The 12,795-nt window shown below is 40.5% G+C and overlaps 1 protein-coding gene across 2 annotated transcripts in view; it reads right to left on the bottom strand.

Annotated features, from left to right (window-relative positions):
- LOC114046236 (guanine nucleotide exchange factor DBS-like) overlaps window positions 1-4,896 on the bottom strand; it is a 366,695-nt gene extending 361,799 nt beyond the window's left edge. For both annotated transcript variants that reach the window (XM_027866491.1, XM_027866492.1), the window contains exon 1: window positions 4,697-4,896. The gene's annotated coding sequence lies outside the window, so the exon portion shown is untranslated. The remainder of the gene's footprint in view (window positions 1-4,696) is intronic.
- Between the last annotated feature and the right edge of the window lie 7,899 nt (window positions 4,897-12,795).

Raw genomic sequence — 12,795 nt, 5'->3', positions numbered from 1 at the left:
GGTCCTAACTTCAACACTTTCTAGTAAGTAACTAGCAAGTTAGAACTTCTGATTTCCTGTTTGTTGTTGTTGTCGAGTCCTTCAGTCAGAGCTGACTCTTCCTGACCTCATCCGGTGCTGTCTATGGGGTTTTCTTGCCAAAGATACTGAAGTGGTTTACCATTTCCTTCTCTGTTGGATTAAGGCAAACAGAGGTCAAGTTACTTGCCCAAGGTCACACTGCTAGTAAATATCAGGTCAGATTTGAACTCAGCTTTTCCTGAAGAAGGAAATGGCAAACCACTCCAGTATCTTTGCCAAGAAAACCCCAAATGGGTTCACTTAGAGTCAGACATGACTGATATGACAGAACAACAACCACCTCTGACTGGAGAGCTAGTGCTCTTATCTCTGTACCATAAGCACTATATGAAACATCCCTTGCATCTGTAATCATATATTTGATTATTGTTGGGGGTTTGATCCAAACCCGAAATTTCAACTTCAGAAAGATAGAAGTATGTAAACACTTTCTACAATGTAGTAACTTGTTTTGGAGAATTGCTGGGTAAAAGACTAAATGACCTTGCCAGGATCACACAACCATCAGAGGTGAGACTTGACCTGTGTCTTCTGACTCCAAGGCTTGTCCCTTTATCTCCTCCTCCCCTCCCATGCTGGAGGCAGCTAGGTGGCCCAGTGGATAGAGCACCGGGCCTTGATTCAGGAAGACCTGAGTTAAAATATAGCCTGTGTGACCTGGGCAAGTCACTTAACCTCTGTTTCCCCCAATCCACTGGAGAAGGAAATGGCAAACCATTCACTAGAATGGCAAAGATACTAATCTTTGCCAAGAAAATCACATGAGCAGTATTGGCATGCTATGGTCCATGGGATCCCATGCTCCCTCTCCTTGGTCATTAACCATGCATATAATAAAGTCTCAAAGGACAATAGAAATCGTCAAATTCTGAAGGTCAAAAGGACTTTAAAGTCTTTTTTTAAAGTCATGATTTTGTTGGTTTAGGGAACTTAAGTCCTAGTGAGCTGCCTGAGGTCAAAGGTGACACTTGAACCCAGATCTTCCAGGCTTATATCAGCAGAGGAGAAAACTGAGGCCAGAGTAAATAAGGACTTAACTGAAACAAACAGGAAATTTCGGTAGAACAGGTTAATATCTCCTGATTCCTAGTTCAGTGGTTTAATTACACTGTATAGTATCAGACAGACAAAACTGTCCATTCAGCATCTTTGACTAAGTATACCTTTATTTGCACATTTATTTCAAAATCCATTATTCTGGAAGGTTTTTTGTAATTAAAATAGTTTTTTTAAAAAAAAACTTAAAATACTAAGGATTTCTCCTTTGAAGTTTATTATAATTACCTCTTTGAAACACTGAGACACTTAACTTTTTCAAGATAAATGTTCAAATTTGAGTTAAAGTCTTCTATAATAGAATTCTAAACCTCGCTAAAGATGGCTCTCAAAGAGAAAGTTAATCTCAGAGTAGTCACAGCAACATGTTAAATTGAGACTTCACCAAACTTCAAAGGCATATGTAGAGAATCATGTTCAGATTTACTACAGGAAGACAGGACTTCCAATTACATAAAATCCTTTCATCTTTCAGGTGTACACTGTTCATTCCAATATGCAAATCTCACAATATTCATATGCTAACAGATTCTCTCTCGCTGTCATTTCTATTCTCTTCATTCCTATTCATGTGCAGGGTACCCCTGCAACCAAATTTTAACTCTCCTCATTCTCCAAATGCATACACATTAGGAAAAAAAAAAGGAAGTTAAAATACATGTATATGTGTGTGTCTCAAAACTAGGTATATAGTAAAGGCCATTTAATATGAAGTCATTTGTCAGTAAATGTCAAAAGGGGCTTAATACCACCTTATTATATAATAACCCTTTACATTTTCATGATGCTTTCATAGCTCTCATTTGATTCTTATAACCCTGTGACACAGGCAATGCAGTAATTATTAACCCTCATTTTACGGATAAGCCTGAGGCACCAAACTTAAATGCTTTGTCATAGGTCATGAAATTAGCTACAGAACCAACACGACTTAATCCTAGGTTTCCTGAATCTGAACATAGTTCCTTTCCTACTACGTCCCTCAGTACAGAGACATAATTTTACTAATGTAACGACCTGCGTGTGATAGACTTAGGTGGGTCTTTCAAACTTGTTTTTATGGTCACAGATTTGGAGCTGGAAGGAGCCTCCCAAGTCATCCAACCCAATCTTTCATTTTACAGATAAGCAAACTGAGGCCCAGAGAGGTTAAGCAAATTGCCCAAGGTCACACAGATAAAAAGTGACAGAGCCAGAGTTGAGCCCAACTCTTCTGCCTTGTCTTTGTGCCAACTTTCTCCTTATCTCCGCACAGGTTTCAAACGAAAGCCATTTTCCATCCTTAGATGGATCTGATAAGGGAAGCTAAAGGAAAAATGATCTACACACAAGAAGAATTTGAAAGCCCTCCCAGTCCAGGTGAATTGTAGATTAGAGTGACTGGTTTAAAAGACAGTCATATAGACTCAAAGAACTGTTCTGAAATGCCTGGTGATGTTGTATCTCAATAAATCATAAACTTCTCTTAAGTGCCTACTATGTGTCAGGCACTGTGCTAAATGCTGGGGATAAAAAAAAAAAGCAAAAGCTGCCCTCAAAAAGAGTCCCTGCCCTCAAAGAGCTTACAGTCTAATGGGGGAGACAACATGCAAATAAATATATACAAAACAAACTATACAGGATAAATAGGAAATAATGAAAGAGGGAAAGCACTGGAATTAAGAAGGATGAGGGAAGGGTTTCTAGAAGGTGGATTTTTGTTGGGACTTAAAGAAAGCCAGGGAGGTCTCTAGTTGAAGCAGAGGAGGAAGACCATTCCAGGTATCAGAGATAGCCAGAGAAAAAGCCAGGAGCCTGTCTTGTTTATAGAGCAGTAAGGAGACTGATGTCACTGGATCATAGAGTACTTGTCACGGAAGAAGGTGGAAGGAGGCTGAAAGGGGGCTAGTTTATGAACAGTATTGAAGGCCCTTCATAACAGGAGTTGTTATTAATTCCTGGAGGCAATAGTATTTCTTGATGTATGGGTACCCCAGGGAATCTAAGTGCTCCTGCAATTCTAATGGGATGAAGTGACCAGGGAGGCATCCCCCCTCCCTTATTTTCTAAAACTCTATTCTATTTTTATAATGTTGGCCCTGCCTGTTACTGTCACGTATCCTGGTAACCTCCCACTCACTAGTCATCTGAACATCCTGCCCTTACTATACAGCTAAAGTTTCCCATTTACACTCCACAGAGCTACTGACAGAGAGCTCACCTGTTGCTCTTCGGCTCACCACTGAGATTGATCCTCACTGAATGCAGAATTTCCCCCTAAAATTAAGAGTCTAGTGTTAACTTGCCTTCTCTAGTATGGAAGCTTCCCCATCCTGCACCTTTCTATTTCAGATTTCCGACACCAGATCTGGGAGTTTAAAGCTGGTTGTAATAATACCTCAGGCAGGTACCAAAAAAAAAAAAAAGTTGCAGGGAAAATGCCAATGAGTTTTCGTAAATATTGCAAATGACGCTTTTCCCCAATTTGTATTTGATGTTAGAAACAGTTAGCTAAGGCTGAATTGACCCTTTCTCAATACCTAAAATGAAAAGTCTAATACTTTGCTCCTCCTCCAAGCGTGGTAAAAGCAGTCTAGGGAACGATTCCTTCAAAGACTACAGAAGAGCCCAGTTCCAATGCTCAAGTCTTCTCAATGACTCTCATAAGGTTTATCAAACCAAACCAAAGGTTCAGGTTTAAGCAAACATGGATCCACAAAGCAATAAATGAATCGGGAGAAATGCAACTAACCTGTTCTTCTATTGTTTTGTTTGTTTGTTTGTTTGTTTCGTACCATTCCAAATGACAAGAAAGCTCTCTTTCCCCCAAACTTCCTCTTTCTTTACCAAGCTTGCCAATAGAAAGTGTCCTTGGTAGAAGATTCATAGGTTGTTGAAAATCTCTCTCCTGAAGTCACTAATGCAAGAGGCGTCACTTGTAAAGTGTAACCCTTTCTCATCTTTTCCCCTGCCACCTTCCGCCGAACCCCCCCCCCCAAAAAAGAAACAAAGCTGTTTACACTCTTCATCAACTGGCTCTGCTGACCCGTAGTTTGACTTTAAAGATTTTGGTGTAGGATCCCCCCCACACGGAGGCCAATCCCTAGTTAAACTAGTTCGTTTCCTAACGGCCGCCGCAAAGGGAACAATGGTGGTCCATGCTCAACATCCCAGTAACAAAAGCATGAATGCATGCCCATCACCCACAGATTCCTACTGACAGGTTGCTTTTATTAGCATCCCTTGGCGGGGAAGACGAAAGTGAGGGACCCACGAGGGGCTCTTCATTCTTCATCCGAAGCGCTGGGGAGCAGGTGGAAGGGCGGGCGAGCCGGCTGGGACCTCCGCGGCGCCGGCAACTTGGGGCTGAGCCCAGGACTCCCGCCTAGCTCAGCCCCAGGGGGCAGCCCGCGCAAACCCGGCGGCAGTTGCAACCATCGCAGGCGGCTTAAGGGAAGAGTCGTGTCTCTTCGGTGGTACCCCTGGGGAGGTAGTCAGCACTACCGAGTTACAAGCTTTGTGGACTAGAGAAGCAGAAGAAAGACAACAAAGCACACAGGTTGCATGCATGCGTACTGACCTCGGAGCAGGGTCCTTGCCGGGGGTCCGGGCGGTGATACCAACAACCAAAGATCGTTTGGGGACCGGGGCCAGAGCGGACTGGCAACTGATTCGTAGCAGCTACAGACTAACAACCAGCGAACGAGAGCGACAGCTACAGACTTACAACCGGCCAGAGAAAGCTGCAGCCGGCTGGCTCCGCTGAGCGCCGGGCAGGCGAGGAGCTAGGAGCGAGAAAAAGCCACCGCCTCCGCTGCGCCTGGGCGGGCTTTAGCACCGCCTCCCTGATCCCCTAGCACTGGCTCGCTCCGGCGTCTGCGGATGCTACCAAATGCTCGCTTCTCCGTGGAGGAGCCTGACCAAATTCGCCAGGGCCAGTGGGAAGATGGGGAGGGGAAAGAGGGAGCAAAAGTACTCTTGAGGGGCCGCTGAATGAGCTGGGGGAAGAACTTTCTCCTATATCGAAGACTCCACTAAGTCCCCTCTCTGAACTTAGATGAAGCCCTAACAACGAAAGAGTGGTACCTAAATACACCTTATTCTGCCCTACTTGGGTTTAACCTGAAGTCAATGGTTTTTATGTTGAGGCAGTAGCCTTTCGCCCCGATCTCCCCTTGTCATTTTTTTTTTTTTTTTTGCATTTCCCCTTAACATTTCACTTACAATAACCCTCTCAGTCGGGTCAGACTCTTCGTAACCTCATTTGGGATTTTCTTGGCAAAGATACTAGAGTGGTGTGCCTTTTCCTCCTCCAGCTCGTTATACAGATGAGAAACTGAGGCAAACTGGGCTAAATGACTTGCCCAGGGTCACACTACTAACTTTTTTTTTAGGCAATTGGGGTTAAGTGACTTGCCCAGGATCACACAGCTAGTAAGTGTCAAGTGTCAAGTCTGAGGTCAGATTTGAACTCAGGTTCTTCTGACTTCAGGGCCAGTGCTCTATCCACTGCACCACCTACCTGCCTCTGTCTAGTAAATTTCTGAGGTTGGATTTGAACTCAAGAAGATGAGTCTTCCTGACTCCAGGCCCAGTAGTCTATCCACCCTACCACCTAGCTGCCTTAACTTCTACTTATAAGCCACTTACCAATTCATGACTTAGTGCCCATCCCTCCCAACCGCCTTCTTGCCTGTTCTGTTGCATTATGAAAATAAAATTCAGAGTGTGATTGGCATGGTCTCCCTAAAACAGGGTAAATGAGATTGTGGCTGAATTTGAACTGGTAGCTGAATTTGAACTGCTGACTGGATTTGGAAGCGTGCCTGGGATTTGTTTCATTTTGGCATGCTCCTGTTTAGTATTTATTTGTTCAGAGAAATAAACAGCAACTGACTTGTGAAGCTTCCTGGGGACTCCTGCAGCCGTGTGTCAATAACAACGCCTGTTCTCAGCCGCACAGTGTCAGTGACTTTGTGGTCACAATCTCTGTGGCTGAAGCAAGAGACAGGCATTTGGGCTTTGACCAAGCAATTAATATTACCCTTGAAAGTTGTTGGTGAACAAAGGAGCCCAAAGGTAACTAACTGGAAGCTCAGAATACAGAGAGGATCTAGGCCACGGAAAAGTAAGGAGAATGCTTCTGCCTTGTAATGGGGCTTCATAAGCGCTAGGGGCAAATATTGAAAGGTACTGGCAATAGTAGACACAAAATGGCCTTGGAGGATACTTGGTTTCAGTGTTAGTAAAGCTTGTGTTCAAGGCCTCCTTTGACACATACAGGCTAAGTGACTGTGAGAAGGTAAAAACACTGCAGGAAACTCTCTAAGGTTATATGTTACAAAACTGTTTCAGATCTATTTAGGCATGAGGTATGGAATGTTTGCTTATTGAGAGTTCCCCCACATCAGTAAAATCTCAGATCTTGGTAAAAACAAACAAACAAACAAACAAACAAAACAAGGAAACAGCAAGATCTTTGAAATGGAAGGCATCTTAGAGATCATTCAGCACAATTGCCACCCAATACAAGACTCTTCTCTGTAACATTCCTGACTAAAGGTCAGTTAGTCTCTGCTTGAACGCTTCCAGTGATGGGAAACTCTATCTCATAAGGCTGTCCTTTCTGGTTTTTGTATAACTTTATTAAAAGGGAATTTACATTGGGTTAAAATCTACCTCCTTGAAGCTTGTATCCATTATCTTTAAATTGTTTCCCTTTAATTCCACAGGCGGCACTTCAAAGATGTGATAAGAGCTATCCTATCTACAACATCCTATTTTTCTAGGTTAAATATCCTATTGTCTCCCTCATTCCTAATGTAATATTGTTTTCAGCTTCTTTACCAGCCTGATGATCAAATCTAGAAGTTCTCTAATTTGGTTTTTTTAAAGCAAAAAACCCAAAACAGAAAGAAAACAAAACAAAACCCCAAACAAAAGTCCTATGATTTCATTGGAATAGGTCAGAGATTTCCAAAGAAGGAGGAAGGAAATGCCTTACCCCAAGGGGTCAATAATCAATCAATCAGGAGAAAGATAAGATGAATCCCATCTTCTCAATAGCTAATTGTTGGACTTGTCTCCAATACAAGACACCCTACCCTACTGCTGCAGTGTAAACTCCCAACCTCCTTGTTTCTGAGCTCCTTGGGGATCCTTAGGGTATTCAACACCTAACTGCTATCCTGGGACATCCAAAGAAGCAGCTACACAAATACCATTGGTAAAATTCTAGCCCACCACTCTGCCCCCTTGTATACCTACTCACTCCTCACCACCATCTCTTTGTGACTAAGGAAGACTCCCCCACCCCCATCCTCTAGGGCAGTGGCATTGAATAAGAATCCCATTCCCCCCCACCACCACCTTTTTGCTTTGGATGGCATAGAATGAGTTGCATAGGATGAGCAAGCATGGATGATTTGTGGCAGTTCATAGATTTATTATCTTTCCACCCAAACCCACCCCTCTTCCAAACTTTCCGATCATTATCAAGTGCGACACTATCCCTGTTCACCCATAATCAGAACCTTTGTTATCATCTTCCAAACCTCATTCTCCCTTAATTCACATATCCAAATACTTGCCAAATCTTGTCAGTTTTACACTCAAATCTATCTACCATCTGTCCCTTTTGTCACTACTTATACATCCACTCCCCTAGTTCAGACCCTCATCACATCTCTGCTTCAAGTGTCTGTCTTCTGCAGTCCAGCCTTCACATAGCATAGATTTTCCTGAAGCTCAAGTCTGACTTTGGTTTCTCCTATTGACTTGAAGATCAAATATTTCATCTTTATCTCATCTTTTTCATTTGTATTTTTGCAAAAGTTTTATAGTATATGTAATTATCAGTACAGTAATGCATGTATATGATTTAAAATAAGTAAATATTCACATGTTGGAGTTCATATTCAAAAAAGTATCCCTGATAGCAATATATAATCAAAAAATTTTGAAGCCACTGGTATAGGGATTTCCCAGTGAGGAATTCCTGGACTAGTATACATCTAAAACTGTTCTTCTACAATTTAAAAGTCTTAGAGCACTGATTGGTGCCTTGAGACTTTTAGGCACTTACCCAAGGTCACTCAATCAATATTTGTCAGAGGTGAGACTTGAACTTACATCTTCCTATCTCTGAGGCCAACTTTCTACCCACTATATTAGAATGCTCTTCTAAAATGTTGACCACCAAGATGGCAGAGTAAGAAGTAAGTTGTTCTCATACTCCCTCATTGACCTCTGAAAGCCTAAAAAATATCGACCCAGGAAAAACCCTAAGCCAGCAAAAAGACAGGGCACAGAAATCTTGTATCCCAGGAAGCTTGGAGTATTAATAGAAAAGGCCCAAAACGGGGAGCATTAAAGCACTGGAAGCATCCCAGCAAGCCAACGGCAAGCTCCACCTCAGCATACTGGGGGAGATCCTAAGACCCAGGTTGGCAGACCAGGACCCCGCCCCCAGAACCTCAATATAGGAAGGGGAACTGGTAGACACTAGCTTGGAAAACAACCACAGGCGATGGAGTTCTCCACCAGCGAAATCAGCCAGTGCCTCAACACAACTCTGGGAAGCACAACTACAGAACGCAAAGCCCCAGGCTAACAGAAGTCCACCAGCATGGAAACATCCCTATGCAAGGTCCAGGAGACCAGGAGCCAAACATTCAAGTGCAAGGCCCTGGTGAGCAGGAAAAGAAGTTTGGGTAAGTGTCCTTTTTGCTCCAGCAGGAGAACTCAGTTTTCTTGTAAAAAGTCAGTAAGTAGGTAAACACCATGAACAAAAAGCAGAAACAGAAAATGACCATAGATCTTATTTTGGGGAAAGGGAAGATCAAGGCACAAATTCAGAAGAGGACAACATTGTTAATATACCCATATCCGCAACCTCAAAGGGGAATGTGAACTGGTTTCAAGTCCAAAAAGTCTTTTTGGAAGAGCTCAAGAAGGATTTTAAAAGTCAAATAAGATAGGTAGAAGAAAAATTGGGAAAAGAAGTGAGAGATATGCAAAAGAGAGTCAATAGCTTGGAAAAGGAAGGAGCAAAATTAACTGTAGAAAACAAGTCTTTAAAAAGTAGAATTGGCCAAATGAAAAGAAGGCACAAAAACTCACTAAAGAGAAGAACTTCTTAAAAAGTAAAATGGGCCAAATAGAAAAGGAGGTACAAAATCTAATAGAAGAAAACAACTCCTTAAAAGTTAGAATGGGGCAAATAGATTACAGCAACTTATCACAAGAATAATACACTATGACCAGGTAGGATTTATACCAGGAATGCAGGGCTGGTTCAATGTTAGGAAAACTATCAGCATAGTTGACCAAATCAACAACAAAACTAACAGAAATCATATGATTATCTCAATAGACGCAGAAAAAGCATTTGACAAAATACAACACTCAGTTCTACTAAAAACACTAGGAATAGGAGTAAATAGCATAGGAGTAAATGGAGTCTTCCTTAAAATGATAGATAGCATCTATCAAAAAACTATCAGCAAACACCATATGCAATGGTGATAAGCTTGAAGCATTTCCAATAAGATAGAGGGTGAAACAAGGAAGTCCATTATCACCACTGATATTCAATATTGTGCTAGAAATGTTAGCTGTAGCAATTAGAGAAGAAAAAGAAATTGAAGGAATTTGAATAGGCAAAGAAGAAACAAAACTCTCACTCTTTGCAGATGATATAATGGTATATTTAGAGAATCCTAGAGAAGTAAAAAATTACTTGAAATAATAAACAAAGCAGGATATAAAATAAACCCACACAAATCATTGGCATTTCTATATATTACTAACAAAACCCAGTAGCAAGAGACAGAAAGAGAAATTCCATTTAAAATTACTGTAGACATTAAAAATATTTAGGAGTCTACTTGCCAAAACAAAACCAGGAACCATATGAACAGAATTACAAAACACTTTTCACACAAATAAAGTCAGATCTAAATAATTGGAAAAATATCAGTTGCTCATGGGTAGGCCAGGCTAATATAATAAAAATGACAATTCTAAAGCTAATTTACTTATTCAGTTCCATACCAATCAAACTACCAAAAAATTATTTTATAGAGCTACAAAAAACAATAACAAAATTCTTCTGGAAGAACAAAAAGTCCAGAATATCAAAGGAACTAATGAAAAGAAATGAAAGAGAAGGTGGCCTAGCTGTACCTGATCTTAAATTGTATTATAAAGCAGCAATTATCTAAACTACTTGGTACTGGCTAAGAAATAGAGTGGTGGATCAGGGAATAGGTTAAGCATGCAAGACACAACAGTCAATGACTATACTAATCTACTATTTGATAAATCCAAAGACTCCAGCTTCTGGGATAAGAAATCATTATTTAGCAAAAACTGCTGGGAAAACTGGAAAAATGTATGGCAGAAACTGGGCATAGACTAACATCTTATACCCTAAACCAAGATAAAGTCAAAATGGGTACATGATTTATATATAAAAACTAATACTATAGGCAAACTGGAAGCACAAGGAAAAGTTTGCCTTTCATATCTGTGGAAGAAAGATTTAAGATCAAACAAGAGATAGAGAACATTATGAAATGCAAAATGGACAATTGTGATTACATGAAATTGAAAAGTTTTTGCACAAATAAAGCCAATGCATCCAAGATTAGAAGGGAAACAGAAAACTGGGAAAGACTTTTTACAACCAATGTCTCTGATAAAGGCCTCATTTCTAAAATATATAGAGAACTGAGTCAAATTTATAAGAATACAAGTCATTTCCCAATTGATAAATGGTCAAAGGAAATCAATAGGCAGTTCTCAGAGGAAGAAACTAAAGCTATCCACAGTCATATGAAAAAATGCTCTAAATCACTATTGATTAGAGAAATACAAATCAAAACAACTCTGAGGTACCACATCACACCCATCAGATTGGGTAACATGACAAAACAAGACAATGAAAAATGTTGGAGAAAGTGTGGGAAAATTGGAACACTAATACATTGTTGGTGGAGTTGTGAAATGATCCAACCATTTTGGAGAGCAATTTGGGGCTATGCCCAAAGGGATATAAAATTGTGCCTACCCTTTGACCCAGCAATACCGCTTTTTAAAAATTTTTTTTTTATTTTTAGGCAACTGGGGTTAAGTGACTTGCCCAGGGTGACACAGCTAGTGTCAAGTGTTTGATCTGAGGCCAAATTTGAACTCAGGTCTTCCTGACTTCAGGGCTGGTGCTCTACCCACTGCGCCACCTAGCTGCCCCCCAGCAATACCATTTCTAGGGTTGTATCCCAAAGAGATCATAAAAATGGGAAAAGGACCCACATGTACAAAAATATTTGTAGCAGCTCTTTCTGTGGTGGCAAAGAATTGGAAATTGAGGGGATGCCCATCATTTGGGAAATGACTGAACAAATTGCGGTATATGAGTGTGATGGAATACTATTGTGCTATAAGAAATGATGAGCAGGCAGACTTCAAAAAACTTGGACAGACTTATACGAACTGATGCAGAGTGAAATGAGCAGAACCAGGAGAATGTTGTAAACAGCCACATTATAGGACGACTGACTTTGATAGACTTGGCTCTTCACAGCAATGCAAGAATCTAAGACAATTCCAAAAGATTCATGATGGAAATTGCTATCCACACCTAGAGAAAGAAATACAGAGTCTGAATGCAGATGGAAACATACTACTTGCTCTCCTTTTCCTTTGTTGTTTTGTTTTATTGCTTCATTCTCATGGTTCCTCCCATTAGTTCTAATATCCTTTACATCATGACTAATGGGAAAATATACTTACCATGAATGTATATGTAGAGCCTATATCAGAGTGCAGGCTGTCTTGGTGGGGGAGGGGAAGAAGTGAGAGGGGGAGAAAAATTAAAACTCAAAATCTTATGGAAGTGAATGTTGAAAACTAAAAATAAATAAATTAATTAAAAATAAATAAATAAATAACCCTGTCAGCTCTCCCTGGGGGTCTTCTGGCACAAATGAATGCAGATCACAAGAAACCTTTACTGAAAAAAAATCATAAAAATCAAAAATAAAATAAAATAAAATAAAACAAAATGTTGACCACAAGTGGTATGCTGGACTACCTGCAGAGAGCTGATTGTTACATCTTCAATGTGAACATTTTCACTTCAGGAATCAGCAAATGCAACAAATCTGGCCTTGATTTGTTGATTGTGTAGACTTAAGAAAGTGATAGAGAAACAATTAATAACACAGATTAATCTTAAAAGTATGTCATGGATACTCCCCTCCCCCCGAACCAATTGTTAAACATTTACCAATATACCCAAAATGGAACATAAAACTCAAGATCTAGTCTAACTGAACAGAGTCCTGTGAGACTTTTAACTTTTTATTCTACACATTACATACTTTTAATTAAGAACTTACTTTTTCCCACTAAAGTCCTTTTCTAATGCCTTACTATAACACTGAGGTAATCTCAGGTTCTTAAAGCTTATCTCAACAGAGTGCAATCTCTGGCAGGTCCAATCAAAATGGAAACCCTCAAGTTTGAAAAGAGTTACACAAGGATCAACCTAGCTAAATCCTGAGAATTATCATAGACAGTTGGCTCCCAGGTGATCAACTTCCTTTTTTTCTTTCCTTCCTTCCTTCCTTCCTTCCTTCCTTCCTTCCTTCCTTCCTTCCTTCCTTCCTTCCTTCC

This window comes from Vombatus ursinus, unplaced genomic scaffold (assembly GCF_900497805.2).
Source record: "Vombatus ursinus unplaced genomic scaffold, bare-nosed wombat genome assembly UNPS02014781.1, whole genome shotgun sequence".
Lineage (NCBI taxonomy): Eukaryota > Metazoa > Chordata > Mammalia > Diprotodontia > Vombatidae > Vombatus > Vombatus ursinus.
The sequence above is the reverse complement of the archived record's forward strand: the minus strand, read 5'-3'. Positions and strand labels throughout refer to the sequence as shown.